The sequence below is a fragment of the Thunnus thynnus genome, chromosome 16, assembly GCF_963924715.1.
Source record: "Thunnus thynnus chromosome 16, fThuThy2.1, whole genome shotgun sequence".
Taxonomy (NCBI): Eukaryota; Metazoa; Chordata; class Actinopteri; order Scombriformes; family Scombridae; genus Thunnus; species Thunnus thynnus.
In genome coordinates, this window is record NC_089532.1 from 13091634 (window position 1) to 13105281 (window position 13648).

General features: G+C 45.6%; 1 protein-coding gene across 16 annotated transcripts in view; it reads right to left on the reverse strand.

Annotated features, from left to right (window-relative positions):
• meis2a (Meis homeobox 2a) overlaps positions 1–13648 on the reverse strand; it is a 194784-nt gene that overhangs the window by 32033 nt on the left and 149103 nt on the right. The window lies entirely within an intron of this gene.

A 13648-nucleotide genomic window follows, 5' to 3' on the forward strand; every position in this document is an offset into this window, starting at 1 on the left:
CCTGGTTTTTCAGACCAGTCTGTTGGCTTTGTTGTGGTAACTGCCTGCTCAGGGGCACCCAGCTCTGTTCTGCTCTGCTCTCCAGTTCGCCTGATGTCAACATACAGCCACGCTCACTACTTGCTCTCAAGAACTCTTTAAAACATCTTATTGCTGAGCCAAAGAATCGTCCTCCAATAAAGAGTTTTGTTCCTATTAAATTCCATTAAATTTTCATTTTATGCCTTTGATAGATTTATAAAAATAATTCTCTAAAAATTAGCCTCAGTTTTTTTTAATTCACTGCGCTCCTATGATGTTGCTTGTTGGCTTGCCTTCGCACAAAACTTTTAGGGCCTATAAGCAGATTATTAGAGGCCTGGTGGACCTGTCAAAGTAGAAGACCCACCCACTTTGCCTGCACGGGACAACCTCATATCCACACCACTTGTCACTGTTGCCAGTCATAAAGTCATTGGGAGCACATGCTATAACTACAGCCTAGTGGATGAACTAAGCCTCTGAATAAACATCAGCACTGTTTAATGACGTATGTACACATTGTAAAAAAGCAATGATTTTCTAAACAGACCAACAGGCTATGAGGTAGGCTTGGCCTAAGAAAACTTTTTGTATGATTTCTAAGGAAGAAATACAAAAAAAGCAAATTATTTTACACAGAAATGCTTTTCATAACCTTTCTTAGTTCTTTGAAACATAATTTTCAACAGGAAAAAAACATTTATTTCTGCTTTTGTTATTCAAAAATTTCTCATGAAAAATGTGGCATCCTCGCTAAATAGATACTTTGATAATTAGATATGTACCGTATGAAACAGTTCTGGATTATAACACGACATCCAGGCACACTAATGCTGATCCATTTTAGAGAAATGCTGGGAAAACACAGGAGACCACTGACAAGCACTTACAACCTCGAGCCTGTTGATAAAGTCTGTTGGGAAAAGGACTTAATATTAACATACAGGGTCTCTTTAAGTTTATCCTCTTTCTCTATTGTGTTCTTTAGACTTTGTTTAACTTCCTAAGTCAAAGTAAAGTGGGGCTGATCTTCAATTGAAATAGAAACAGATTAATGTGTGGAGAGATAGACAGACAGAGCAGGAGAAAAAGGGGGTTTGTTCGCTCTTCAAATAGAAGCTTCTGAGAGTTTCCACTTGACGGGTCTCCCTTTCATTGTGCATTAACTTAATGAGCATAAATTCAAATACACAACCAGGACCTCTTTTAGCTCTCTCCCTCTCTCTCCTTCTGTCTCTTTAAGAGTCCACATTCTCGAGAGAAAGGCCAGTACGTTCTAATAGCGAGCCTCGGGACACAACAACAATTGCACAACCACTTACAGAGGACAAACAAGAAACCCCCGGGGCCAGCTATGGAATGTCAAGCCAATTTGGAAGATATCATAGGACATTTGTAATGTCAATTTTTGTTTTCAGGTCAAAAATCAAAGGAAAACATGGTGGGTAACATTTGTCCATTACAGTGCAGGCAGGAACACCCCCGCCCCCACTAAAAAACAGCTGCAGGGGACACTTCCTGTTTGCTAATGATGCTAAATGTGTTCAAGTCAACCATGTCAAATTTTCTCTCCTTCTGAATGGACAGCTGGGGTGGAAAGAAAGATTTTCTCTCCTCTCTTCTCCTCTCCACTGTTCTTTTCTCTATCCTGTGCTTGTGAGAGAAGCTCTTAGCCCCATGACAGACAGACACTTCAGATCATGTCCCGGTCAGCAAGACAGAGGAGCATAGCTGATGGTAACTATAGGTGCATTCATCTGAGATCACAAGTACTCCCATGGAACAAAGCCAGCCAAGCCCTGATCAGTCACCACCCTGTCCCTACCTGTTGTGTCTGTTCTCTTTTACTGAATACCATTTTTGCCTTTCAGAAATGCACGTCTTCCAAGCTCTCCTTTCATCTTGGGGTGTATGAGTCAACGAGATATCTCCTGCCATTGCTCAACACCCAGGGGCGGCTGTCTGCATGGGGCTCTGTGGACTGACAAATGCCCTCAGGATCTTTCACTTTCTTAATGTTCCTCAAAGGAGAGTCGACATGTGACAGGAGTTAAAATGCCTTTATGACGTGCCGCGAAGAGAAGAGACGAGAAGAGAAGAGAAGAGAAGAGAAGAGAAGAGAAGAGAAGAGAAGAGAAGAGAAGAGAAGAGAAACATAGCTTTTAGGCCTGGTTAATAGCAGCCGATCTTTAAGTGCATTCTTCCATCCTCTCCCTCTCTCTCCTTGTAGTGCTCTTAGGCTCAATCCTGCCCGGGGGCCGGGGTGACCTTTGACCTGGCTGGCCTGCCTAGCTACAGCCCTCTCGTTTGTTAGGGGCTTTATCCACTGACAAAGCAGGCAGGAAGTTGGCAGCCACCCAGCAGCCCCATGGGAGGATGACCATCAGCTAGCTCAGCTTACCGCTTATTACAGGATGGTGGGGAGCATGTGTGTTTGTGTGTGTGTGTGTGTGTGTGTGTGTCTGTCTGCGCACTGGCGTGTGTGTGTCCTTGTGCTTGCATTTGTGCTAGCTTGCATCTCTGTACATGCATATACTGTATGTGTGCATGTATGCGTGCTTACAAACATGCTTGTGCATGTGCGACCGCTGGCATGTTCAACTGTGGCTGCATACTTGTGTTTGCATGCATGCAGAAATGAGGCTGACCTTTTTTTTTTTTTTTTTTTTTTTTTTTAAGGATGGCAATTTTTACTATGCTATCTAATGACACGCAAAGAATAAGCCTGGAAGCTACAAGCATCCCTGTCTCCAAGCTAACCCGATCAGCTACGCATGTTAGTGACAATCAGGCAACCTTCCAGCCGCTGGACTCAGGGGACCCCTGCACACTTCAGTCTCTCTCTCTCTCTCTCTCTCTCCACTCTTTCCCTCCTCCTCCTCTCCGCAGCCTGCTCATCAGAGCGCTCAGAACTGCTCACTAAAACATTATATCATAAGACACTCCAGTTTCACTCTCGCCACTCCATAAAAGTCAGGTAATTCATACTTCATTTATATACCTTCCCATTAATAAAGCTGATGAACTTTTACTCCTTAAATCTAATGGCCCATTTTGCCATGACTGCCAGCGCTTGCCGCTTTTTCTGTCTCTCTCTGTCTGCCTCTCCTCTACTCTTCTACTCTACTTGTGCTTTGGAGGAAGCTAATCCACAGTCACTCAGCCACTGCTCACGTACAGTGTTTTATGGGTGAAGAGAGAAAGAGAAGGATTTGGAGATTTTTGAGGCTTTTGACTGACCTCTGCCACAGACAAGCAGTGACATGTACCATATGGTGGATTTGTTTCTCTCTCTTTCTCTCACTCTCTTTCTGTTTAACTCTACCTTTCTCTATCTGGGTGCAACAGAGGGTCATTGACCTCCGGGCCTAAAGCAAGGCAAGATGGCTCCCTGGCTCGGAGACTGTTGACAAGCGTCTGTGTTCTTTTCAACAACTCGTTGAACCACCCCCCTACCCCTTCCCTTCTCAGGAATGTAACACAACCGCTCACTGAGGTAACCCAAGCCCCTCCCCTCTCCCATCCTTCATTTACAGAAAGAGAAAGAGGCGGAGAGAAAAAGAGTTAGAGCAAGACCAACTGGGGGTGTTACACAGCTGTCCCCCATCTCCCCATCTAACTCTTGCCCCCTCTCCATTTCTCTTCCTCTCTTTAGATTTGCTTCTAGCCCCCTGAATGTGGAATAATTAATGATGCAATTGAGCTGAGGAGAGGACTCTGACCAGCAGGGGCCGTTCCTGAATGCCTGGGTAGCCGTTTTATGGTGGACCGGAAAATAGAAAGAGAGAAAGACATGAAGAGACAGATAGGCAGAGGAAGAGAAAGACATAAAACAGTCAGACAGTGAGAGAAAGAGATTGTTAATAGTCTGTTCCGCAACAAGCCTTAACCCAGTCTTCCTCTCTGTTTTTGTCCCCTCTAGTCTAATCCTCCATTCCCATCCCCCTCTCCTCTCCTCTCCATCCTGATGGAGGGATTGGGGGGCCTGACCTGTCTGGTGATTGATGGTAATGTCTCAGGAAGTCATTTTCCCCGACAGCACCCCGCCGCCTTTCACCAGGCCTGGTGCAGAGGTGAGCCAATAACATGGATCCTTTTAACTCTTTGCTCACTCGCCGCCCAGGTCTCTCCGACCCATCTATCTCACGCACCCTCATCCACACATCACCTTTTCCCTCCACACTGCACCTTATGCCAACCACCACCCATGAGTTCCCTACTTTCAACACCATGGCAAGGCTGAGAAGGTTCTACGTTCTGTCATGGAAAGCAAAATTTAAAAAAGTTTCACAAAACAGTGAAAACAAGGGTATCTTACAAAAAAAGCCATCTTGAAGTAGATCTACCAAGTGGCCCCTAATTCAGGTTGCTGGGGATGGATCCCCACGACTCTATTACTGTCAGCGCTTACCACCTCCATTATGGCAATTAGGACGTGGTTCCAACACAAGGAATGCTTTGCTATGCTCGTGAATTGCTAACATCTGCCGTGTCTCTGCTCCATGTGTCATGAGTAGAGTTGTCTTTCTTAAACACACACCTTTTTAAAGTCACACTCTCTCCTCTCTCTCTCTCCTCTTTTTGCCTCCTGTTTCTTCAACACTTTACTCCACATTTATTTTCTTAATTCGACTCAAACTGTGCCTTAAAGAGATCCCTCTCTGTTTGAGTCCAAATAACCTAAAATGATCCGTGAAGAGCCTTGCAGTTCCCGTTTTCAATAGGCTTCATTAGTTTTTAATATCTAGCCAAGGAAAGGAGGGAAAATGGCATGAAGATAATCAATGGAAAGGGGCTGGTAGCCTATTAATCTCCCCCAAAGGATTGTGGGTTAATACACGCTCTTGCATAGGCAAACACGGCTCTGTGTGGTGAACACATCTGTCTGCCTGGATGGGCAACTTAATGAAACAGCCAGCGTTTGGCTGCTGAGATGGATGTCGTTCCCCCCGTGAAAAATGAGTTCTCTTTCCCACTACGCTGAGGCAGAGTCACACATGATAGGGCTCCCTTCAATTCACTGGAGACCTGACTGTGTCCCCTTGTGAGAGCAGCTTAAACAATGAGGGTGCAGGGCAGGACAGGCAATGCATGGCCACTAGAGCAAGTCTTCATGGAGATCATATCAGGGAATCCTAATGTGAACAAGACTCTGACTGATCTGGGAATGAGAGAAGACAGAGAAAGACTAGATGAGGAGTAGTACAGTAGACAGATAAAGACGAACAAGGGAGGAGAGAGATGGAGGCTGAGCCACCTGGGATAGATAAGCAGGTTAAATGTGGAGCGACAGTGTTTGTTAGAGTGTTTGTGGGTGAAAACTTTGGGAGGTGTGTATGCTAGATTGTATGTATGTTTGTGTGCATGTGCAAGCATGCTTGCATATCTGCCAGGACATGTTTCTTTGTGTGTATGTTTGTGTGCATGTGTGTGTGTGTGTGTATTCTGACAGTGTCTGAGGTGACCCCTGGTCAGGTAGTCCTGTAACAGGAGCTCACCTCCGGTTCTGCAAGCTCTCTTCTCAGTGTGCTAAACATCCACCTGAAGACAGGATTAGCCATTGTGACCTGGCCCCAGAGGTAACTGAGATACACCACCGGGGACAAACATGAAACACACACTGTTACATGTTGCAAAGACACAGCCAGGTGGGAAGAGATAGACAAAGAGGAAGATAGAGGTTTTTAAAAAAATCTGTAAAATAGTGACAGGATGGGACAGGTGGCGGAGGGGATTTTAACTGCAAACAGGACACCTATAAGAGGATGACTGCAAGCAGGATACAGTATAATGTCAAGGAAGCTAAGGTGAAGGTGTCAGTAGTGTTTGCTGTTGTCTAGTGAAAACAAAGCATCAGAGCATAAGAGGATTGGGGACCTAACCCAGCGCCTTGGGCTAGCTGAGATTTGTGCCTGTATGGAAATTGATGCCTGTCAGCCTGTTTATGACTCGACCCTGACAGTATGCATGCATGTGTGTTTCTGTGTGCACGTACAAGTGTGCGTGCTGTGCTGTGACAAATGAGCAGTGCTTAATTTGTGGCTGATTATGCGGGCTGCGGGTGCCCTAAACCCCTTTGAACTTGTAATTGCCCCTGGTTTCAGTAATGAACATTAAGGAGGATTCAGAAATGTGTGGCTAATTACACATTTTCCCCCATTTTTCATTTCTTCATCTTTATGCTGGATGAGAAAGAGGAAAAGGAGGAGCAGGAGTAGTAGTAGGAGGATGTGAGCCAAAGAGGAGGTTCTGGGTTGGGAGGCATACACTGCTGTTGTCGCCCTCTTTATCTAAATAATTGTACAAGCTGGTTTATGGGCTTTAGAGAGGTGCTTTGTGTGTCAGTCGCTGCCGCCCCTGGGGATATGGGGGACTAGCTTTCCCCATGATCAATATTCAGAGAGATTCACATCTGGAGCCAAGGCCTGTTCTGCTTAGATTTGGATTTATATATTTATTTTTTTTTATTTGATTTTTTTTCTTTCTTTGGTTCTCTTCCTCCTCTATCCATCTGCTTTTTTCTTATCAGCGTGTGGTACAGCTATTTTTTGATACAGCGGTTGCTGTCTATCATACATGCTCATCTGTATAGCCTTACATGATCTTAGGGGGATGTGGCAACAGAGAAATTCAGAGCTCTGAAGTGAAGTAGGTCTGCTATAAGTGGAGAGCAGACCCAGACACTAACAACACATGGCTCGATATACTGTATATGCTAGGCAGAATTGCTTGAGCAATAGAGCATTCTGGGTAAATGTTTGCGGTGCAGGGAGGGTCCACTGAGGTTAGTGGAGGGGGAAGAGTTGGGGAAAGGAGTAACAAATTGACCCGCTCAGCCTCAGTCTTTGATGTGGACTGGGATCTCTCTTAAAAACCAGTCCATATGTTCAGAGAGGGAAAGAGAGAGGATATCAATGGAGGAAAAAAATGAAAAGGTGAGGAAGTGGGGGGGAAAGAGGTGAGAACAAGAGACATGGCTCCCAGTTATAAGGACCCCACTGTGCAGGAATCCCATTGCTTGCCCCTGGACTGAGCGCTGGGCAAAACAAAAGCATGCATTTGAGAGGAGTAGGCAGGGAGGGGAGAAAAATCACACAAAATGGCAGGAGTGGGATTTGGTGCAGCCAGGGTCCCATGACAAACCAAACAGTGAAACACAAGGTCTGTTTTTGATTTCTACTCAATGCCTCCATCCCTCAACTCTTTTCTCTTTCCTTGCCTCCCTCCCTTCTTTAGACTGGTGTGCTGTTTCCACGCTTGTGCTGCTCCTTTCCCCCTTTTGCATTTTCTTCTCTTGGTGTGAGATGAATATCAAAGCGATACTGGGGCAGCGTAGAGGCCTGCAGCAAAATCTCACTGGCCTCCATGGTCCCCAGCATGCAGCAGCCACCGTTCTAGCAGCTCTTGCCACAACCCCGCAATCAGCCATAGGGGGATGAAGCTAGCCTGCAGGGCGGTACCCCTGGAAGGGTAAGGGGTAATTTAAGGGAACTAGCTCTAAGATGTGAAACCAAAATCCTCTTATACATTTTGTTATGAGTAAGATAACCCCAAAAGTGTAGAAAAGGGGAAAATGGCACAGAATCAGTTACCACCATCTTAATAACCCTGGCTTTCCACCAGAGGCATGTATGCTATCACAAACTACCTCGCAGGGTCCGTTAGTGCAGATGACGTCATTCATTCCTCTTTCCCATAGAGTCAGCTCAGCCAGGTTCAAGCGAATGGATCAGTGTTATGACTACAGCAGCAGTGGATTGCGCTGCTGTGCTGAAGGCAGGGAAATGTTCCTGGGTTGTGCCCTATTCTCAGTGGAGCGTAGGGCCTTAAAGAACTCTCTTCAGCTGTGTGCATGTGTGTTCTTGGAGGAGTCTCTCACTGTTCGGAGCTGTGAGTTTATAAATCTGACTGCCCTCCACAGACCTAGCTCTGTTTGTATTCTGCTGCGGTCAGGGCATGTGCAGTCACCTCTGCAGGGGCCGGTCAAACTCACGCTGCGCTCCCGGTCTTCCATGAGGACGCCCCCGCTGTAAAACCTCATTTAAAGAAATGCATATTGCATCTCAGTTCAAGGGAACACAGTCCTCCTTAGTTTTTTCCTTTATTGTAGTCTCACTAGAGGATATATCGTATGTCTTTTTTTTTTTCTTTTTGCAAACACTGGAGTTTCACACAGCTTAATCACCTCCATGCACTGGGAATGTGTCATAAACAGTCCCTTCACAAACGCACTCATTTCTGCTACTTCATTAAACAACCTGCATTAAGATGCAAACAGCAGGAGGAAAAATTAACAGGGAAGGAGGGAAAACGGAGGAAATGTGAGATAGAGGGTGGAGGAGTGGTGCTGGCACCCCTGCATTTCCACATGCACAATAACATGGTGCTCATCTTGAAGATAAGCAAGCTTATGGGAATGAAAAGTTTTTTTTAAAAAAAACAGCAAACATTCCTGCTATTTTCACAAGCACATGCACTCCATAGTGTATGCAGGGTTAATGTGCCATGCTTCATATGTCAGTGGATTCCACGTGGGCTTAGTTGGCTTTGAAGTGAAACTACGACAGATCTGGATTAGGGGGCAAAGTGTAAAGGTCTGATGTCGGAGCATGAAACAAATTCGGGCTTATTACATTCTAATGCAGCACTAAACCTCTGGAACGGCAACCAACTATGCCAAAGTACCCTGTAAACAAGGCTTTTGTCAGTCACAGAGCTGTGACACACTAACACTTGGAAATTGCTGCAAAGCCGCTCTGCAATGAGATGGCAAAGTTGATGTGGCCTGTCATATAATTATACAGCCTGTGAAAATGGGAAGTCACTGGATCCCCCTTCTAAACTTTCATCCTGGTTTATGCTCTCTCCTTCTATAAAAAGCATCTTGTTAGACATGTAATGGTATTTTTTTTAAATGAGTTCTGACAAGGAAGGCGAGATTCTTGTGTGAAATAAAGAATTTCTTAAGTGTCTGTGTGTCAGCGTCTTTCCCCCGTAAGGTCTGTCCGTGGTGTGGTAGCCCCTCTGTGATGGCCAGGCTCGGGAAGAACAGATGGCAGACTGAGGTGGCTTATGTCTCTGTTTTCCAGGGTCGCTGAGCAGCCAACATTAGAACACAGTGACTAGACAATAGCTAGGCACCAAACCTCAAACCCCCCCATGCCCCCCCACCCCAAAAAAGATCTCCTCCTCAGTCATTATCAAAGACTTTCAATGACTCCTGTGCTAAACATCCCTAAACTCTCCTGTCATGTTGTCACTAATGTCTGTTTTGTAAACACACACACAAAAGCAATGTGATGACTCATTTTCCCCACATCTCCCACTGATAGTCACACATTTGGGCAGTGGCAGTGAACCAAACTGTCGCCTGGGTTGCTATGGGTGACTGGAGAGCTGACTTTTGGGCTCTGAGGCAAACAAGCACATGACAGATTAGTGTGTGGGCCTCCTCCAGGCGTCCACCTCTGTGACCCTTAGGAGCCCCCTCTTTACCCCCTCCTCACCCCTAAACCCACTCCCTCCTTCTCCTTTGTCTGCACCCTCTCTTCATCCAAACTCACACAACAACTTACGGAGGTGAAAAGTAAACAGATTTCCAAAGTGTAATTTCCGAAAAGCAGGCCAAAGTTACTACTTAATAAAAATTTCTGGCTTTAAAAAGTTGTTTTTTTTTATTGCTACACAAGTACAACTAAAATCCAAACAAACTAATGATGTAATTAGTGAACTAACTAAGTATGAATTAAATAAAAACTTATCGTGACATGTACAGTATGTTGGAAAGATAAAAGTAGGCAGCAGGAAATATGAAATGGACAGCTTTCAGCAGTTGAATGTAAAAGGAGGAAGGGCTTGGGTATTTCAAACTGTTTGCAGATGTGTGTCTCCACCAGTTAAATGCTGCTTGTACTGCAACAACACACAAGGATTAGAAGGACTAGAGGAGCTTAAACAAAACTGGGGATACAACAGGGCTGACTGTTTAGTCTACTCAAACAACATGCCCTCTCTTTTCGAGGGATGGACTTGTACACTTGTTTATCGTATGGGACAAACATCCGTTGCCAGGTTTTGGCCTTGCCTGCGCCCATGTCTTGTGAATGACCCTAGCTGGCTCTTTTATGTGCGTCTATAAAGGGCGGTCGAGAGAGCAGCTCCCATAGGAGGGCTCGACCTGACGATGACACCCTGTTGTCATGGAGACTAATGCTATGTTGGGCTGGGATTGGGAGTGAAGCGGGTGGGGTGGGGGTGGGGGGGGGGGGGGGGGGGGGGGGGTGGGGGGGGGGGGGGGGGGGGGGGGGGTGGGGGGGGGGTGGAGGGGGGTGTAGCCACTGTCACTAGTGTATCTAATGATGTTTGAAGCACAATGCACTCATCTCCTCACAAAGTGTGACGTGTCCTCATTTTGGTTAATCATATGGCCTTGTTTTTGAGCTCTGCTGTAAGTGTTCTTCCTGTTATACAAGAAAAAAAACACAATATTTCTTATTTTATAAATTTAGTCATGCAACAGTTAGTGAGTCAGTACTCTCACAGGTAGGCAAACATTTAGAAAAGAAAAGTATGTGCTGTACTAAATACAATACAGTAATCAAATAGGATGCATAAACATTTCACATCTGGACACACTGTTCTAATGCTCACAGTCCAAGGACTTTCCAAATGACCAAGGGATGTATCATTTCCCTTTCAGGGAGCCCAGGGGACCAATACACCTGGCTTAGCAGCTTAACAGCATTTCCCCAAACACCCAGGCCAAAGGGTGGCCTAGCACAAAACCTGAGACGCTTGATGCTTGAGAAGGCTACCTACTCATCTGACTGACCACTCTCCCTCTCTCGCTCATTCCCTCCCTCCACCTAGCTCACACATGCACACGTGCGCATACTATCAACTGGCCTGGTTTGCTCCTGAGGTCCCCTATTTATTTTCATAGGTGTTTGAGGGTTTACACTAGTCAAAAGACAAGGCCAGGGCCCAGAGTGGTATCTTTGTATCTGAGTGCTTCCTGTTTTCATTGCAAGGCCGACCCTTGTCTTTACAGGGGTGAGTAAGGGCTAGCAGGGGGCTAACAGGGGGTGAGAGGGAAGGAAGGCCGGGGGCGCCGAGGGGCTAATTGTAGATTTTAGAGTTTGCTTTTGCCAAACAAAAGGGCATCACCTTTTGCAACAATAAGGAAAAAAACTCCCACCACTGCCTCTTTATTTCTCTGTCTGCCTCTCTCTTATCACCTCTCTTCTTCTCTCTTGCATTCCCTGTATATACCTACCCTTCCACATAACTCTCTCTTCCTCTCCTGAATTCTGTAGTCCATGCTTTTGAAGTGCAGTAGAACATTTTACCCCTAACAGTGAAGTTTACCTTTCTGATAACATAATCTCCCTGTAGTATTGAAAAGCTTACACCAACAGTCTGGGATTTCCCTTCCCCTAATGTGGCTGGAAGACATCCAGAAACTCATGGGGAGGGAGGGGGGTGGTATTAGAGAGAGAAAGAGTGGGAGGGAGGATAGAAGGAGGGAGTGGAGAGACGGTCTGTCCCTCTTCTGCCAGCTAACACCAGCTGATCTGTCCAGCCGTTTGCCAATTAAATATGGGGCATTTAAGGTTGCCAGCTCACGTGCTCTCTAGTGCATGTGCATATGGGCTCAGCATAAGAGGTCAGAGTTATCACAGCTTCTCCGTAGAGTATCTGTGGAATCTTTGTATATTTTGTGAGATCTTATTTTCCCCTCAGCTGGAATATTGGCTTCAGTTTCAGACTGTGGCAACGGTAGGATTGATGTTAAATATGAGATTACTTTCTATATGTGAATGTCATGAAGAAAACCATCTTATGATTTCTCCCAAGAGAGTGTGAGGTCAGAGTAAAGCGAGGGAGGGTGGGAGGGGAGAGGGCAATTTTGTTATACTGAATCCAAAAGCCAACAGTTGTTACTATTGGCCTGTGTTGTTTTTCTGTGTGTGAAGGGGGGTCCTGTCCTTTTGAGCTTTTCAGAAGATGTGACAATGGCTGGATGTTGAGAACATATGTAGGGAGACCCCTGTGGCTCATGGAAGAGGAGCTTCATGCTGGCCCCGCCGTTTGAGAAAATACAAGGCTGCTCCTTTCACTCCTCACCCCTCAGTTAATGAATGCGTGAATGACAGAATTGCTGCTATAGGCCATTCAGGGGCCAAAGTCCCCAAGAATTCACCCTTGCACAAACGCATCCAGCAATGGCAAATACATTTGCTTAACAAATTAAAAGAAAGGAGAATGGCTAATGGGAGTGTGTGTGTGTGTGCGTATGAGAGAGAGAGAGAGAGAGAGAGTTTATGGGTGGGAGAATTGGATGGTGAGAAGAGAAGGGGGATAATTCAATTAGTCCTCTTCCTCAGTAGAGAAATGAAGGCAGGTTAAAAGGGAGGGATTATTATTTGTACAAGACTGGCCAGGGCTTTACACAAAAGAAACAAATAAAGATTGGAGAGAACATCTACAAGCAGGGGATGTGATAAAGGAGAGAGGGACAGAGAAAAAGAGGGCATTGAAAGCTCTGCACTGTCTGAATTAACCAGCTCTCTGAAAACTGTGCCTGTGTCCAACATTGGGCTTTCCCCCCCCCCTCCTTTCCTTTCCACTCTTTCAATTGAATTTTAAAACAATTCTAAAGAAAATTGCTGGAGTCTCTTCCAAAAGCTCTCTATGCATCATTCTGTCTTTCTATCAGCATCTTTTGCAGGAAAAGGAGCGCTGAAACTGTGTGAGGTTTTAACTAGGAAAGATGCCAAATCATGAGGAAATTTCTAGTCTAAACTCACATAAGGTGTGTTTATGTGTTTTGTGCATGCATATATGAACATACAGTAAATTCCACTTCGGTAAAGAATTATCTAAAAAAAAAAAAAAAAGGAAAAAAAGTTTGGCCTCCCTCCTGCCCTCAATCTCTGAGTGAAGCCTAGTCTGCACAGTTTGGTGAGAGGTCTCCAGTCAGGGAGCGATGGAGCTGTGAACAGCTGTGAAGTCATTTTGATAATGATGAGAATAATAAGCATGCAGACTGGCGTGGTGGAGCCGCTAAGGCCTGCGAGGCTCAGGGCTTTGCTGTTGCAGCTTCACTGCTCCTGAATAGATAAAAGTGATTAAAGCACTCCTGATTATCCCTGACCAATATGTAATGGATTTACAGCCCTTTCAATTAGTCCGTATTTGCTGGCCACTCATTACTTGGGCTTTTGGTTAGGTAATCAGGGTCTGAGGGCTTTGGGTAGGGAGTGGGCACTGGTGGTGGTGGTGGAGGGGGGGGGGGGGGGGTTGCGGGTGCACAGGGGGCACCTGACGCTCTGAGCTAAGTCTCTTCTACTTTCTCTCTCTCTCTTCTTTTACTACTCCGTTCCCCCTAAATTGTCTCTCCATCTCTGGGACAGAGAGCCACGTGCTCTGAGAGCAGCTTATGTGTCCTGGTGTGGCCACCTCCTCCTGAAATCTGACCTGCGTAGCAAAATCAATACAGCCTGATGTTCTGATAATGTCCTGACATTAGCGAGGGTAGGGGGACATGTGGTCGATCGCCTTATACTTGATGAACACAAATAGACAGACAGAAAAACCAACACGTAAAGAAAACAGCTGAGCAGTG